This window comes from Nelumbo nucifera, chromosome 8, assembly GCF_055504915.1.
Source record: "Nelumbo nucifera cultivar China Antique chromosome 8, China Antique-T2T, whole genome shotgun sequence".
Classification (NCBI taxonomy): domain Eukaryota; kingdom Viridiplantae; phylum Streptophyta; class Magnoliopsida; order Proteales; family Nelumbonaceae; genus Nelumbo; species Nelumbo nucifera.
Genome location: NC_142656.1, coordinates 16,903,514 through 16,920,071, shown reverse-complemented (window position 1 = coordinate 16,920,071; position 16,558 = coordinate 16,903,514). Strand labels below are relative to the sequence as shown.

The 16,558-nt window shown below is 36.4% G+C and overlaps 1 pseudogene; it reads right to left on the bottom strand.

Annotated features, from left to right (window-relative positions):
- Positions 1-585: 585 nt before the first annotated feature.
- LOC104592645 (uncharacterized) lies at positions 586-12,665 on the bottom strand (annotated as a pseudogene).
- Positions 12,666-16,558: the final 3,893 nt, after the last annotated feature.

Below are 16,558 nucleotides of genomic sequence, written 5' to 3'. Positions count from 1 at the left end.
ATATGATCTTAGGTGTTATATAACAGCAGCAGAAACTCATCTGCGAGGTTGCAAACTCAGGCTGTAGTGTGTTCACCTTTTTTTTTTTTTATCAGGACAATTAATGGTAAATTGAACAAATTGGTTTGACACCAAACAACCATTTCTGATATATACCAATTTTTAGTTTCCCTTTGCTAGTAATCTTTCGAATTATTTTAGGTAGTGAGTTTTTAGTTTATTAGAATTACCGTGATCAGAACTTTGGGTCTTTTAGATCTCTCTTCCCTTGAAGAGAGATCAATTATAGATGCTATATTACATGAAGAGTACAGAACAATTGAAAATTTGAAGCGAAATAGGAAAAGAAAACGATGACAAAGTCCAACCAAAATTTGGACTAAACTCGTTTGCACTTCCATAATGAAATTGCACTACAAACAACTGAACAAGCACGCTTTTACTGCTGATAATCCTACCTTGTATGGCCACGCTAGTTGCAGGTGACTCGAGTCTGGACCATTCCACACCAGCAACTGGTTTCGGACAGAGCCAGAGATTGCACAGTGATTATAAATTATCATCTTTGCAGAGCATAGAGGGATGTTAAGAAGAGACCATCTCCATCTCTGCCTTTTTGATCTTCCAACCACGCTTGGTTGGCCCAACATGTCACAAGGCCATCACTGAGACCGATAAGAACTGCTGGTCCAGAATATTCCCCTCCCCTCATTTTGAAAGATGTGATTATCACATGGGGTGAATTTTCTGTTTAAAATTTTTCTAAGGGAATACAAATTACAATGTCCAACACATTTGCCAAACAACTCTTGTCTGTGTTGTCTAATACAAGTTTAACCAGGACCAACTAAAATAACCGCGCTAGTCAAAATTAACGTTGATGCATGAAGCGGCGATAGCAACCTCCATTCTAGTTGAAGGCCATGAAATAGTTAAACGAATGAGTTCCAGGGGGCAGGGGAAATATTCATGGACCTCTCAAAATTAACGTTGATCCTACTAATTTGTCTTGTCTATGAGTAATTCTTTATGTTTTAGTAAACTTGTTCTTGTAGGAGCTATTGGATTTTTTTTTTTTGAAGGCATGAGCTATTGGATATAAGCAAATACAAATTTGTCATTATTTCATTAAAGCAAGAATAACAATATACAAGGAATGAACAAGTTATTGATCAATGACCTCTAAGATTCAACACTTGCATTACAAGAATATATAAAGATGAAAGATAAACAGCACATTGCTTAATCCTGAAGCACGTCTTCACTAAAAATGCCAGGACAGCTAAAAAGATATCCTGTCTTAATTAAATCCTGATGGTTGTATTGTATGTGAAAGCTTTATTCAAGTTTGACCTCTTACCTCTTAGGACTCATTCGATTTTCAGTAAGTCACTTACCTAGGTAAATGCAGTTACCTGGGTAAGTTTTTTCTGGGAAACACTAATCCGGGTAAGTGCATTTATCCATGTTCTTTTATTTCTCATGTAAATAAGGCAATGACCATTTTAGCCATAAAAATTCATTATTATAAAGGACATTTTTGTCCCATTCAAGTGTTGGCAACTTTCCCCCTAGGTGAGAAAGTTATTTACCCACCTAGGAGATGGGTACGTAAAATAAACTTTTCTTGGTTCCCACATAAATCTAAAAAAAAAAATATGGGATTCTTGGTCAATGGGAACCAAAATCCCATTGACCAACTTTCCCCCCTCTCAAAATCTGAAAAAAGAATGCCTGGAGTATCGAGCTGCAAATAATAAAATGGATCTGTTGGTTCCTCCTTGCAGAAAAATTAAGTTGTATTCTGCAAAATTTTTCAAGGGTATGTATTTCAAGCATATTTACCACTATTATTAACTCAGTTTAAATAAATCAGTTCATATATATATATAGGATAAATAACTTTCCTCGATAAAAGAAAAGAAAGCATTCATATAAATTCTAGTTTAAAGTTTATTTTTCAAATTACTAGTCTAAAAATCTACCATAATACCCTGGTTTAAAACACATGCATTGCCAAAAGAGCTTGAAAAGGCCTGGAACTGTTTTAAATGGGTTTCCATCAAAGCATTCCTAAACAGTTTTAAACAAATTCAAAGTGTTAGCATATAAATTTTAGTTTAATGACATTGCATCACTAGTTGACACTGTCCACATGGCTCTACTTGGAATTCATAATTATCTAATAAAGTGCTTGCTTAGATTTGACAGCCAAACCAGGGATAAAAAGGGGTGAATTGTAAATTGAAATCTTTTGCGGGGTCAGTCTCCTCTTTTCTAGGGACTGAATCTTAATCTAATTTAATAAAGTGCTTAAATCCTGTACATTACCTAGATTACATCCTCTGCTCGATCATCATACCTGTGTGCTTGAGGTTGTCGATTATCTCCCTCTGGCAACCCCCATGGGCTCTCTCTCCTTGGTACTGGTCTTGAACTCATCCTAATATCCTCAACTCTTCCTACATTAAGATAAGAAACACAAGAATGTAAAAGGCCCATTAAGGATCTGTGTATACAAGGACTCCAGGCCTGCTGCACATAAAACACATTTTACATGTATCAAAGTTAATAGTCATAGAAGATATCAACATTGTCCATTAGCATTACAAGGGTTGGCGAACCATCTAACTGATCTAGATTGTTGAACCGATAATAGGTCAGAAGTACACATGTTGATTTGCTGTAAACATTTTCATGGAATTGTCATATAAAGCAAGACTGCATCAATCAACAGGCTCATTGTGGCCAGGGAGGGCAATGATGCTGGACCCACTTCACTTGTATGGCATGAAATGGATGGAGCAATTTATATGCAAGCTCCAATCTATCTCATCCCAGTTTTCTTTTTTTTTTTGCTTTCCTCTCTTTTCCCTTTTTGGGAAGAATCATGAAATGCACTGATTTCAAATTAATTTTAAGATGCACACACTGTTCATCAACCATAAGAATTATAACTAGAATTGAATGATCAACAAAATTCCAGTGACTTTGTAACTAGAATTATATTGTTCCAAAAAAAACCCTGCAAAAAGAGATTAAAAATAATGGAAAATATAAATAATTTATTGGCTAATAAACCAGTCAAACTGGAAGAAAACTAAAAAGATCATACCATCAATTACCAATTATATTTAATAAATATCAAGTAACCTTCAACAAACGTGATGAAAAATTTCCCTCCTTTATCCTTTTTCATTGGCACCTTTTTAATCCTTATTTGTAAGCCTAGGGATCTATCCTGTATTAGGATATCAGTGGAAGCTACTAGGTAGGCAGAAAGAAAAAAGCAAGGTTTTTAAAATTGAATTGGACAGCGAATCGGTCAAGTCCAGTTCCTGGGTCAAACGGTACGATTGTTTGAATCGAATGGATGGCTCGTTTTGACAAAAAAAAACGATCAAATCATTGAATGATTTGAATGCCTAGGTCACGGTTTTTGGGAAAATAACGGTTCTGGAATAAAACGGGTTCCCAGTTTTTCTGGTCCGATCCGATTTTAAAAACCATGGAAAAAAGTGATAAATCCCAAATTCCCACCATTAACTTCTTCCTTCCTTGCCCATCCAAACACCAAAAATGGGGCGAAACACCATTAATGTATTGAGTTCTTGACTGTGCATGAGCCAAGAAGTCCTTCATCAGTGTGTAAATAACCGATTAATTCAATTTTAATTGAAATTTACAAATTACAATGTTCAATTGAGTACCGTAACAAAGCATTTCTATAAGCAGACTTCAGTATTCACCAGTTTGCTTTTACCGTTTTACCTAGTCTTAGTGTCTGTTTGGCATTGTTGCCCTTGCTCCAGAAAACAGTGACACATCAGCGTTATATTGGAAAAAACAGCACTCCAGGAAATGAGTATTTGTTTGAAATCATTTTTCCATAAAAAATGGTGTTTCAAGCCATGCCTCAAAAATCGGGAAGGCATGGCTTGGAGCAACGTCAAATTTGGCGTTTTCTAGAGCTGCAGCTCATTGCTGCGGACAGGGATGTGAGGTGACAGTAATGTGGCACTAGATAATGGATACCAATACTGAAAACGTTTCATGAAGCATTGGTACCGAACAGAAAATGTTATTGTTACTTCAAGAAATGCCCTATCCGGCAATAACGATTCCAAACAAAAAAATACACCATTTTCTCAAAAAACGTGCTGCATCTACAGTATCGAGGCCAAACATATATTTTAATTTAGTGAGATTAATCCCATTAAGTAAAAATGTGAAATTTAAATCATGCTCTAATCTTGATTTCAGTCGACAGAAAAAAACCGTTTCAAAGAAATAAGCAACAGCAGTTGCATTGAGGCTTTAGCAAAAGATATCAATTACTTAATGTGACCCCAACAAGAAAAGATAACTGTCAGTACAACAATCCAAAAAACAAAAGAAATCAAATCCAGATGTTTTGTTTTGGTAGGAGAATTTTTTTTCCAGTGTGAATAAGAGAAAATCAGGGAAATTTTCTTTTTTATTCATAAACAGAAAGGAAAAGATGAGGGTGGACTCTATAGACTGGGTATTCGATTCTCTTTATAGATTTGAGATTACCTGACTCCTTCGATTTATTGGATGATTGATTTCCTATGCCCTGAAGGAGACCGGATCTGCTCCTCACACCTCGCGCCTCACACACACATTCTATCATACATTGGGAACATCTCCCGTACTTATTTGTTATTATTCACAGGAGATATTTCTAATGCACGGTGGATGTACATCTGAGGTGCTCATTTGTGAGGAACAGATCCCGTCACGCCCTGAAGAGTTTTCCCTTCTTCAGAATGCGTCACACGTGGATGGTATCATCTCGTGTGGGAGTCCGTATCTGCTCCTCACACCGACTTCACAGTATGTCTGGCTGCACATCAGGAACATTTCCCGTAATTTGTATTTATTTTTTATGTTGAGATGTTTTTCTGTGAGGTGCGCTCTGTTAGGAGCAGATTTTAATTTCTCGTGTGGACTAGACATTCATACCGGTGGATAATGTGGGTTAACTTTGGCTGTTGGGGCCAAGACCGGATCTGCTCATCACATAGGGCGCCTCACACCAACCTCACACGCACATCCTACCATGCATTGGGAACATCTCCTGTACTTATAAGTTATTATTCACGGGAGATGTTTCTAATGTACGGTGGATGTGCCTGTGAGGCGCCCATGTGTGAGGCGCAGATCCTGTTCTGTTGGGGCCAAACAACATAGACTATTGAGACAGTTTTTGGGCTGGGCATGTTCTTGGCAGTTCACCTAGTCACGCCCATGCTTTGGTTTTTAGTAAAAATAAATTCATATGTAATTACTAATTTATCCATTCTCATGGTAACGTGGCATTCCCAAAAATTCTGTCAACAACATAGACCGTTAGCCCCCAACAGCTAAAGTTTTTCCGGAGAATGTTATACAGCGGCAAAATGTGTGAGTTGTGAGTTGGATGATGGCACTCTGGCTGATTGAAATCGGATTTGGTCCTCAGAAGACTATTCATACAGTGACTTGCAGGCGTGCATTAAGAATACCTCCCACAACAATGCACGGTAGGATCTTCCACTTTACATGGTAAAATTAGCCACACATGCATCCATCCATCCATACATATACATATATAAAGTCTTTACTTTAAGTCCTTAAATTACAAATTAAGGCCCCATATGTTCACGGGAATAAGGGTCTGGAATTAGAACAGGCTGGATCAGGATCTCATTTTCATTCCTAGTGGAATGGCATTCCCCCATTTTAGGGAATGGTCATTTCCTTCTCTTCCCTTGAAAATAAAATCTCATTCTTGCTAATTTCAATTCTCATTTTCATTCCTGTCTGAACCAACCAGACTATAAGAATAGGTCTTTCTGTTTCTGATTCGGACTATAAACCAAATGAACCCTAAGTATGTAACTAGTGTGTCTTGATCATGAGTTCCATCACGTATGTAGCTAGTAATAACCAAATTGTGATGCACTAAACGTTGTTTGTCAACATAGTAAAACTGTAACATATCGAATTTAAAGGGATATATATAGGTAGATTTACATTTAATTTGTTTATATTTGAATTTGTATCAGATCTTATCCATAAGATTTATATTTGGATATTGAATTGTATAAAAAAATTAAAATAAAATTGATAAAAATGACTTTGATATCGTATTCCATAAAAAAAAATGAATTAAAAATTACTTGTAGGAAGCTTGAATATATGACAATTTAGTAAAAATACAACATTCAAATTAGTTTTTTTTTAAAGAAAGCTCATAAACAACTCCATTTCATTTAACTTGCTTAGAATTACAATCTCTTACAATGGAAGGTAACAATAAGTCAAAGAACTATGACCAAGTTTTAATATTTGTAAGAGAATTACACAGTTTTACATAATAAAAAATCCAGTATATCAACCAAACCAAAGTGGATGGGATAGAGGTGTGCATAGGAAGTGAATAAAGAATTATCTTGTCATCTTTTTATATATCCATGCGCAATTCATTAGTGATGGATCTCTCTTAAGGTTGTACATTTGTCTCTTTATAAGGTTGACTTGAAGTTTTTCTGACCAAAAATATTTCAGCAAGGAAGACTTTGTTTTCTAACCCTTGTGATTTTAGTTTGTTTTGATGTAAATGAATAGCTTAGCTTAATTAAAGGAATAAGTCCATTGCAATACCCAACTACTCTTTTACCAAATCAAAAATCTAAGCTGACCAATTGCTACTCTATCATATTCTAATCAAGTCTAACCTACCTAATTAAAATGGAAACCTGCTCTAATAATTACAAATCAAAACAAACAATAAAAAAAAATAAAAAATCCTATTCTAACTCCCATCTCTATAGAGAGGAGTTGGTGATGATTCTCCTTCTCTACAAAATATCACAATCTAATCCAATTCACATCAAAATTCAAAGGAGAACAACATTAATCTTTTTATATGGGAGGAGATGACAACCAGAGCACATATGTTTGTGACCGCTGTCGCATTAACACACTCCCTTGTTACCCTCCAATGAAATAAAGCAGTTCACATGTTGTTTTGAATTTATTTCCACCGCTGCCATGTTTATGTTTCATTAAGAGTCAGATTGGAAAGAGTACAAATACATATATGTATAGTATAAATATATACAAAATAATATAAAATACATGATTTTGCACCCTATATATTTGTATTCTAAGGCTCAGTTTGGAAATATAGAATCATGTATTTTTTATCATGGTTTTTGAATCGCTGTTGATTCAGATGGTCAGACCTTTCAGCTCGAGAACTGTTTAGGCAATCGGTTCCATTTTACCTCAAACATGGTCCCTGGTCAAAAACTGTTGAATCGGGTGGTCAAACTGTTGACCTATTTAACCCGTTTAATGGTTTTTGGCCGTTTTTATTTTAAGTTTTTCTCAAAATGGGTTGTCCGTTTGAATTGGACAGTCAAACCATCGACCCAGAAAACGGTGGCCAAAACGATACTAATTCTTGGTCGTTTTTTAAAACATTGTTTTCTATTATTTTGTATATATTTATATTGTAAATATTTGTATTTGCACTCCTTCCAAACTGAGCCTAATTATGGGATTACAAGCATGGTTTTCAAAACCGGACAGGACTGGATGGTCGGATTGGAAAAACTAGGAACCGGTCAGGTGACCACCGGTTTTGTTTTTCCAGAAAACCGGATTTTTCCTAAAAACTGTTGATTTTGATTAACAAACCGCTGAGCCAGACGATTAACCATTCGAACGGTTTTGACCATTTTTTTTTAATTTTTTTATTTTATTATCACAATGGATCGACCATCCAATTCAAATGGTCGAACCATTTGACTCAGGAGCTGGACCCCTAACCAATTCATTCTCCAGGTCGATTTTAAAAACCTTGATTACAAGGGAGTCAACTTTGACCACACTATAAATCCTATAGCTGTATATTAGGAATATCTACCTTATGATTCATAGAGAGATTTGATGTTTCCAATGTGCATCATCTTATGGGTTGGATGTCATAAGAGTTTGAGGGTAGGAGATCCCGAGGGGGACATTGAATGAGACTCATTAGAGATGTTCCCGGAGAATAACACCCATCATTAGATAAGTTCAACCCATGAGATTAAATGCATTAAATAATCAGCTCAGAATATAATCTTAATTAGCTGTGTTTTGACTGACAACATATGGAGATGAGAAAAGTAGCATTAAAATTCACTAAAAGTTTACAAAATAATAGATGAAACAGATGTTTGATATATATCATGGCTATGTTAAATCAGGTGTCATCTCCCTCCAACGGCGGTAGGGGTGTTCATAGGTCGCACTATAAGAAAAGAAGGTTTTGACGACGTCAGTTTTAAGACGTTTAAACGAAACGTCGTAAAAAAGTCCACCTTTTACGACGCTAATAATAAATGTCGTCAAAAATTGACTTTTTGCAACAGTCGTACATAATTGTTGCTACAACTTACTTTGTGCAACGTTTCTTCATAATGCTTGACGACGTTTAAAGTAACTTCGTAAAAACTCTTTCCCGCCATATATTTTCGGTGACGTTTGTCTCAAACGTCGTCGAAACACAAAGTTTGACGACGTTTATTTTTGAACCTATAATGACGTTTATTTCAAACGTCGTTAAAAGTATTGATTTTACTTTCTTAATTTTTATCATTTCTTAAATTAAATAATTGTTAAACTGATCAATTGATAATTTGATAATACATAGGGTCAGTTTCAGTCGTTTTCTTCAACTGATCCGATCTAGTCGGTTTATTTATTAACTAAACTGAAATTAATTGACCCTGAAGCAAAACTGAATGAAACATCAAAGATCAGTTTGGGTCGGTTTATCAATTTAGTCGGTTTTTATATATATTTTAAACTAAAATATCTATCTATATTTAAGTTTATTTCTTTTTAGTTTTTATGCAAAATCAAAATATATATTTAAATTGATTAATTTTTTGTGCAAAACTATTTTTTTGTCAATATATATTTAAATTTATACAAAACTGGATTAAATATTGTACCATTGTATTATATTTGTATTGGTTTTACGTTTTTAGTTTTTTATCATAAATAACCATTTTTTTTCAAAGTCCAAACAAAACATAAATAAAATATATCAATATTTAACATATAGGGTAAGGACTAATTAATAATTACTTAAATATATAGAATCAAAACCAAACCGAAATGTCGATTTATTTTCTCATACAAACTAAAACCAACCGGTATATTTGAAAAACCAATCAACTCGACTTGGATTGAGCTGGTATGATCGATTTGATCGGTTTAACATTTAATGTAAACACCCTAAATGGTGGTTAGTTTTATTCTATTTATCCAAATGCAAATGCAAGAATAAAACTATCCCATTTCAAGACGAATGATAGGTCATCCAACAAAACAGCAACACCCACGTGTTTCTCATTATTGGTTCAAAATTTGAGGCAGCAAAAAATATTCAACTTTTTTTCTCTACCACAGGTATAGTCGGTTTGGCCAATTAATCCAAACCATTAACCAGTACGGAACGCTTTGGAATTGCCACCTTTGAGTCTTCATCAAGGAGAAGTACAAATCAGCCCAGCTCAGAATTTAATAGGCCCAAAGTTCAGGGGGAATGCATCTGACCGTAACTGACAGGGCTAGTTGTAGAGGGGAGATTGGAATTTAAAATTCTGCATCGTGTGTTTCCGTACTTTTTTCAATATTCTATTATATTTTGGGCTTTTCTGCTTTGTTGAGATCCGTTCTGCCCTCCACACAGGGCATCTCAAACAACTTCACACACATCCTACTATGTATTGAAAATATCTCCCATACTTGTAACTTATTTATTATTCGTGGGAAATATTCTCAATGCACGGTGAATGTGTTTGTGAGGTGCTCATGTGTGACAAGCAGATTCCGTTTCACTTTCTTAGGGGTTTTTTTGATTGATGATATGAGGTGAGTATAGGTCTTAGCATGATTCAAAGTATCGGTATGATACGCTTGATACGGAGCGTATCATATCATATCTTTTGAAAAAGATACGGTCCAAAATGCCTATTTTCAAGTGTTTTGGACCCCTATTTTTTTAATAATAAAAAACATGTTAAAAGCTTTCTAAAAAACTAAAATGTAAAAAAATAACTAAAAAAAATAAAAACCGTATCGGTTGACCAAAATCTGAGGGATGTCGCGAGGAACACAACGACTGAGATGTGCATTGAATTGCATAGCCAAGAGGCCCAAGACTCGTTCTGCACTTCTTTTAGATACAACAACAGAAAACATCACATTTAATTTAACAGTGCACCTCAACTTTTATAAAAAATAAAAAAATAAAAAAATAAAAAAATAAAAAAAACACCACCTCAGCCAGGGGAATCTCACATGAAAAGCGCGTAAACTGATGTAATTGTAATTGTGCATGATAAATTTAACAATATCTATTAATGGCTTTAGTAGTTGAGAGAATAAAATTGTAAAATGATGAAAATGATATAATTAATACATAGATCGATTTTATATTTATTGCTTCAATACCCTATTCAAAAGAAAATGGGAAAGAAAGGATAAATAATTAGGGTTTTAGAGACTCAATAAATGAGAGGCAAAAAAGGTCTCATGAACAAAGTAAGGGTAGTTTTGGGATTTTTAATGGTTTCAAGGTTCACGTGACATCATTCAATAACCCCTCCAGGTTTTAAGGGATTATAACAGATAAAGGCAATTTAGGGCCTTAATATCAATAAAAATAATACTTTTAAAAAAAATTAAAAATATGTTAATTTTTTAAAAATAATATCAATTAAGGGCAAAAATACTATTCATCTTCTTTCTCTTGCAATCCATTCATCAGCACTGCCGTTCGCCACCGCCTACAGCAATGCCTCCGCCAATCTCCTCCCACCTTCGCCTCTGCCTCCGGAGGTGGCAGCGTTGGGCAAAGGAATGACCACCAGTGCCGCCACCGCCTTTGCTTCCACCCACCTCCGGCATTACCGGAGGTGGAGGCGGAGGCGGGCAAAGATAGGTAGAGGCGTTGCCGAAAGCAGTGGCGGGCAGCGGTGGCGCTGATGAATGGATTGCAAGAGGAAGAAGATTAACAATGTTTTTACCCTTAATTGATATTATTTTTAAAAATTTAACTTATTTTTGAATTTTTTTAAAAAATATTACTTTTATTGATATTAGGGCCCAAAAGTTGTCCTTATCTATTATAATCCCTATATTTAAACACGCCACTGTTTCGTAAAAAAGATGAGTTGTGGAGTTGTTGTAGGAAAATGTTGAGGAAAGTGTCACTATCCAAAAGCACAGAATACCTCCATTAATTTTCTTACCATTATTATTTTCTTTAGGTACTATTCGTTTTTCGGAAAATGGGGATGGGTAAGTGGGTGGATAAAATGAACATCGTATACGTATACCTTTACTTAGAAACAAAAGAATATTGGTAAATGCACTTGTCTCGGCAAGTGTTGTTTAGGAAACATTTGCCTACAGTTATATAGGTTTGATCCCACCTCTAGTGCTGAGTGACCATCTCAGCTACTAGATCATCAATCATTAGGGATGGCTATGGGGTGGGTTTAGGGAGTGTTTTGTAAATTCCAGACTCTACCCACCTCCCAACTTGTACCTTCTCCAAAACCTAAGTAAGTTGGATTTTTAGATTTAAAACCCTTTTCACACATGAAAATGCAAAATCCTTCCCGACCTTGCCCTCTTCGCATTTGACCTACTTCCAAAACGCTTACCAAACTTTACTTTTGGAATATTCATTGCAATTTTAATGTCTTCTTTTTTCTAGGGGTGCAATTTGGACAGGCCCAACCAGAGCTCAGGCTGACCCAACCCATAATTTTACATAAGTTGGGCTTAGATTTTTAGTCCTTGGGCTAGGCCTAAGCCCAAATGTTTGGTTTTCTTAATTTTTGGGTTGGGCCCAAGTCTAACCCTTAGGCAACCCAAGCCCAGCCCAGCCTTACCCCAACCCAATCCCAAGCCAACTATATACATAGATAAATTCACATACACATTATTTACATGCAACATGCATATATACTTATATACATACATGCATACATAAATATATACATTTACATTAATTTTTAGTGTGGGTTGATTGACTAACCCGAGCCTGGCCCGGGCCTAAACCCAACACAAGGGCATCAAATTTTAGTGCGGGTTGGACTCCAGTCAAACAGATCAAGCTTGACCTTAAATCAGACCTTAAGCTTAGTTCTTAAGGTTGGGCACTTGGGCCCAGGTTGAGCTTAAACCTAGCCCACTCCACCCGACTTGCACTCCTACTTTGTTTGGATAAAAATAAAAACCTCTCCTAAAGTTTCTGACAAACGTAAAAACCCCTCTCTAGTTTCATTTTAATAAATACCTTCCATGAACTTTTGAAAAAATCAACAAAAACTTCCCTTTTATCACTGAGCCAGATAGAAATCGTTAGAACGTTATTCAAAATATGTTAAAATTCCAAAAAGGCCCTAATTCAATTAACAACACTTCTCAGTTTTTACAAGTCTTTTTTTAGAGCTAAAGAATAGTATAAACCCTAACACCACAACATTCGTAGTGGCACCATTGATCAGAATATTCCACTCACCAAGAATGTTTTCCATTTTCCGGCAACTATTCTTCACCGACGAGTGTTTAGTATTGAAGCCCATTTACTCTATTCATTCTCTAAAAAGAGAACGAGCGATGACACTACTGAGAGAGTTATTCACCCCACAAGAGGCCGTCTCACAGCACATCCCCACCATGTATTAACTCATCATCAGGAGATGTTTCCAATACACAGCGGGGATGTATTGTGAGGCATTGTGGGGCGGAGATGTGAACTCCTATGAGAATAGTTTAGATGCTTTTTTTTCATCTAACATGAGTTTCAAGAATTTCAGTGATCTGGGGTTGTACAAAGATTTAGCCGGATATCATGCGGCCATTAATGTTTATGGAGGGAGAGCACAAATGATGCCTATAAAGAATGCCTCTGCAATCATGCGGCCAGCCTCGACAGCTACGTGACGAATGGCTATGGGGAGTTCACGGCAGATGAAACCACCACTAAAGTGTGAGGTGTGTGGGTGCCACCACAACTTCCACTGGAAAGTCATCGTCCTGGGCAGCGAAGGTGGAAGGGGCAGAAGCAACACCAACCAAAACCGCATCAACAACAACAGGGTTCAGGATGCGGTAGTGGTGGAGATGATGGACTATGCGTATACCCAGCCAACGGTGATGGTGGAGTTGCAGGAGGATCAGAGCGAGAAGAAGAGGATTAGTGATATGTGCCTTAAGAGAACTCACCCTTAAAAGCTAACTGTTAGAGGGAGGAAACCCAAGCACATATATACCCCACAACAGCATCCCATACTACCGATGTGAGATACCTCATATTAACATCCCATACTACCAACATTGGACAAATGGATCCTCACAATTAGGACCATCTTCATTGCACTTGTAGATGTGTACTTGTTATTAGTTCTAGTCTATGGTCGCTGAAGCTAGGGAGGTTTCGGAAAGATATATATTGAATTGAACCACTATTATTCTTAAATCAATCATTAAAATTGTTTAGTGTCAAGTGACCAAGATTCTATTTTTTGTAGCAAATACTCAACTTTCAACTATTTCACATACCTGTAAGGACTTTGCCGGTGAGGAACACTCACTCGTAAAGACTCGTAAAATCGTGAAAGTGTTGTTAATCAAATGAGGGCATTTTTGATATTTCGGTATATTTTGAATGATGCTCTGATGATTAATTTGGGGTAATTCATAACTTTTTGGACTCGTTCACTTTTCGATAAGTTACTTACCCAGGTAATTGCACTTGGGTAAGTTTTTCTTGGGAAACACTTATTCAAGTAAGTGCATTTACCCATGTTCTTTTATTAAAAGGGGTATTTTTGTCCCATTCAAGTGTTAGCAACTTTTCTTCTAGGTAAAAAAATTATTTACCCACCTAGGAGATGGGTATATCACTTACAACTTTTCCCTAGATAAGTAATACCTAGGAAAATAAACTTTTTCCTGATCCCCACATAAATCTGAAAAAAAAAAAATAGGGTTCTTGGTCAATGGAAACCAAAATTCCAACTTTCCCCCTCTCAAAATCCGAAAAAAGAACGCCCCTTTTATGTTTTTGGTTTGGGTGAAAGACGGAAGGGAGGTTTTTGTCAGTTTTTTTCAAAATTTTAGGGGGTACTTGTTAAAATAAAATTAAAGGGAAAGTTTTTATGCTTGTCAGAAAGTTTAGGAAAGGTCCTTTTTTTCACTCAACAAATAAAATTGCACGAGTATTAGAGTATATTTTGGGTGTGCAAATGCTTAATAAAACACTTACGATTGCTTGGTGAAAAAGCACTTCTTTAAATGGGGGGTAGTATAAGTCTTTTGAAACTTACGTGACAGGCCATGAGGCCACGATGGGTCAGCAACAAAGACTTCTTCAAAAGGCACTAGGAAAAAGCCAATTTTTTTTTAACTTATTCAAAATAGGCTTATAAAGAGTACTTATTCAGGTGATTTCCAAACGCATAAAAGTGCTTATACGTGTGATCTCAGCTTAAAATAAGCACTTATAAAGTGCTTAAGAATAAGCACTCCCAAGTCCCAACCCAATGAAACATGGAATTTAGTTGGCATGATTGGAAGTAGTCAAATTGGTTAAAGTGAAGGCACTCCAGATTCCTCTCCTAGCGTTGAACCATGAAAGTTGATGGTGATATTCAACAGACGTGAATCACATTTAATTTACTGCTTAAGGTCATCCATGCTGGCCAGTGGTCCAAGGATTAATGGATTAAGTGGTTCGTACCAATGGCTTTCTCCATTAAGACATGGAAATGTCAGCTAGTGCATTGGTCCAAGATCTTCTCTCCTGAAATGGCACAATAAAAGAGACCCATTATTCTCTACACATGGAATGGTTCATGCTATTGTCAACAAATGACTCTAAATGGTTCAAAATGATACGGTAGACCCTTCAAAAAGCTTATTACTTAAGACTTGAAGGACAACTGGACCCCTAAATGGTTCAAACGTGAGGTGTTCAATATCAGGACAACTGGACAAAAGGTATGGTGAATCACCATAATCTCAACCCCTCAACCCACCTTTTCATTTGCCATCTATAGTCCACCTTTTGTCCTCCCTCACGCCTTAAGCAGATCTGAAGTTGTTCTTTCAGAAAATTTAGTGAACACTTGATAGAGATTATGAACTACTGAATGACGTTAGTGAAGACTATTGATGATAGGGACGACTAACCAACCACGAGTCATATTGTGTCAGATGGCATGAGGATGACGAGGGTATCGTGAATTCACGTGTTGAAGTTGCAGTTGAGGGAGACAACTGTGAAAGACTTGCAAATAATCATATCTCATGTTTTTGTTAGAATAGGCCCTCTCTGACTCTTACCAAAAGAAAGAACGAGTCAGAGGATGATGATGAGACCAATAAAATAAGACTTCACTTTCCAGCAGGTCTAGAAGTCCTGGTTGGAGGCCCTCAGTTTATACATCAATTCACAGACAAAGTATTCCAATCTAACAAACACTTCATCACCATGGGTTGAATTCTTTCTTCAGACTGAAACTACAGATTATGACTATGGAGTTTCTTTTAGTACAAGGGATTGAGCAGATGAGTGTGGTGGTAGCAAAGTGGGTGGTGGGATTAGCCACTAGGTCCCAATCATAAGGTGTTAGGTCTGACTCTAACAATTCTTATTGAACAAAAGCATCAATTATTGTCCAACTCAACTTTCAACATGATTTTGGTGGATAATTGCTTCACCAAACCCCACCATAAGAGGAGAAAATAAGACAAGAGAGAAGGCTTGAAGTCTGAAAACCAGGGAGTAGAAATGGTCCCAGCTGGGGGACTCTTCTTCCCTACATCATCCCATAATGTAGAAAGTGAAATCATTTATGCCTTCTAAGTTGTTAATGGGACTTTGTTTACAGGGCCCCAGTAGACAAGGTTCCAAAGCATTGTCTTTTGCACCATTTACAGGCTTTTTTGGTCCATCAAAGATATGCTTTCCCAGTCTTAAAGCAACTATTGTCTAGAGAATTCAGAGGTGGGTCTTTTGTATTTATTTAAAACAAGGCACGATACTTCAGAGGTGGGTCTTTTAGATAACTTTGCCTGAATGCATTTAAAACTGCTTAAAAGCTGTTCTCGTTAAACCTTCCTGACTTAATACGAAAAAAATAGTTAAACCTTCCTAGCTCAAAGCCTCAAACCGTCAAAGATACACTACAAAAGTACAGCACAGAAAAGAAAATTGTAACTGTAACAAAGTGGAGAGCTAGCAGAGAGACCCATTAATCCTACAGCAATCATGTTCATGTAAGAGTCAGAGCAAGACGGTGAAAAGAATAATTTCATTAGTTAACAAAAAAAAACGAAGAATAATTTCATTGGGGTGGGACCCAGTGAACCGCACAGTCACACCTGTCACCGATTGCAGGGTATCTTTGGCATGGAAGCAAAGCAAGAGTCCTTCCTCGGTATAAGATTCAACCATGCAATATTTAATTCT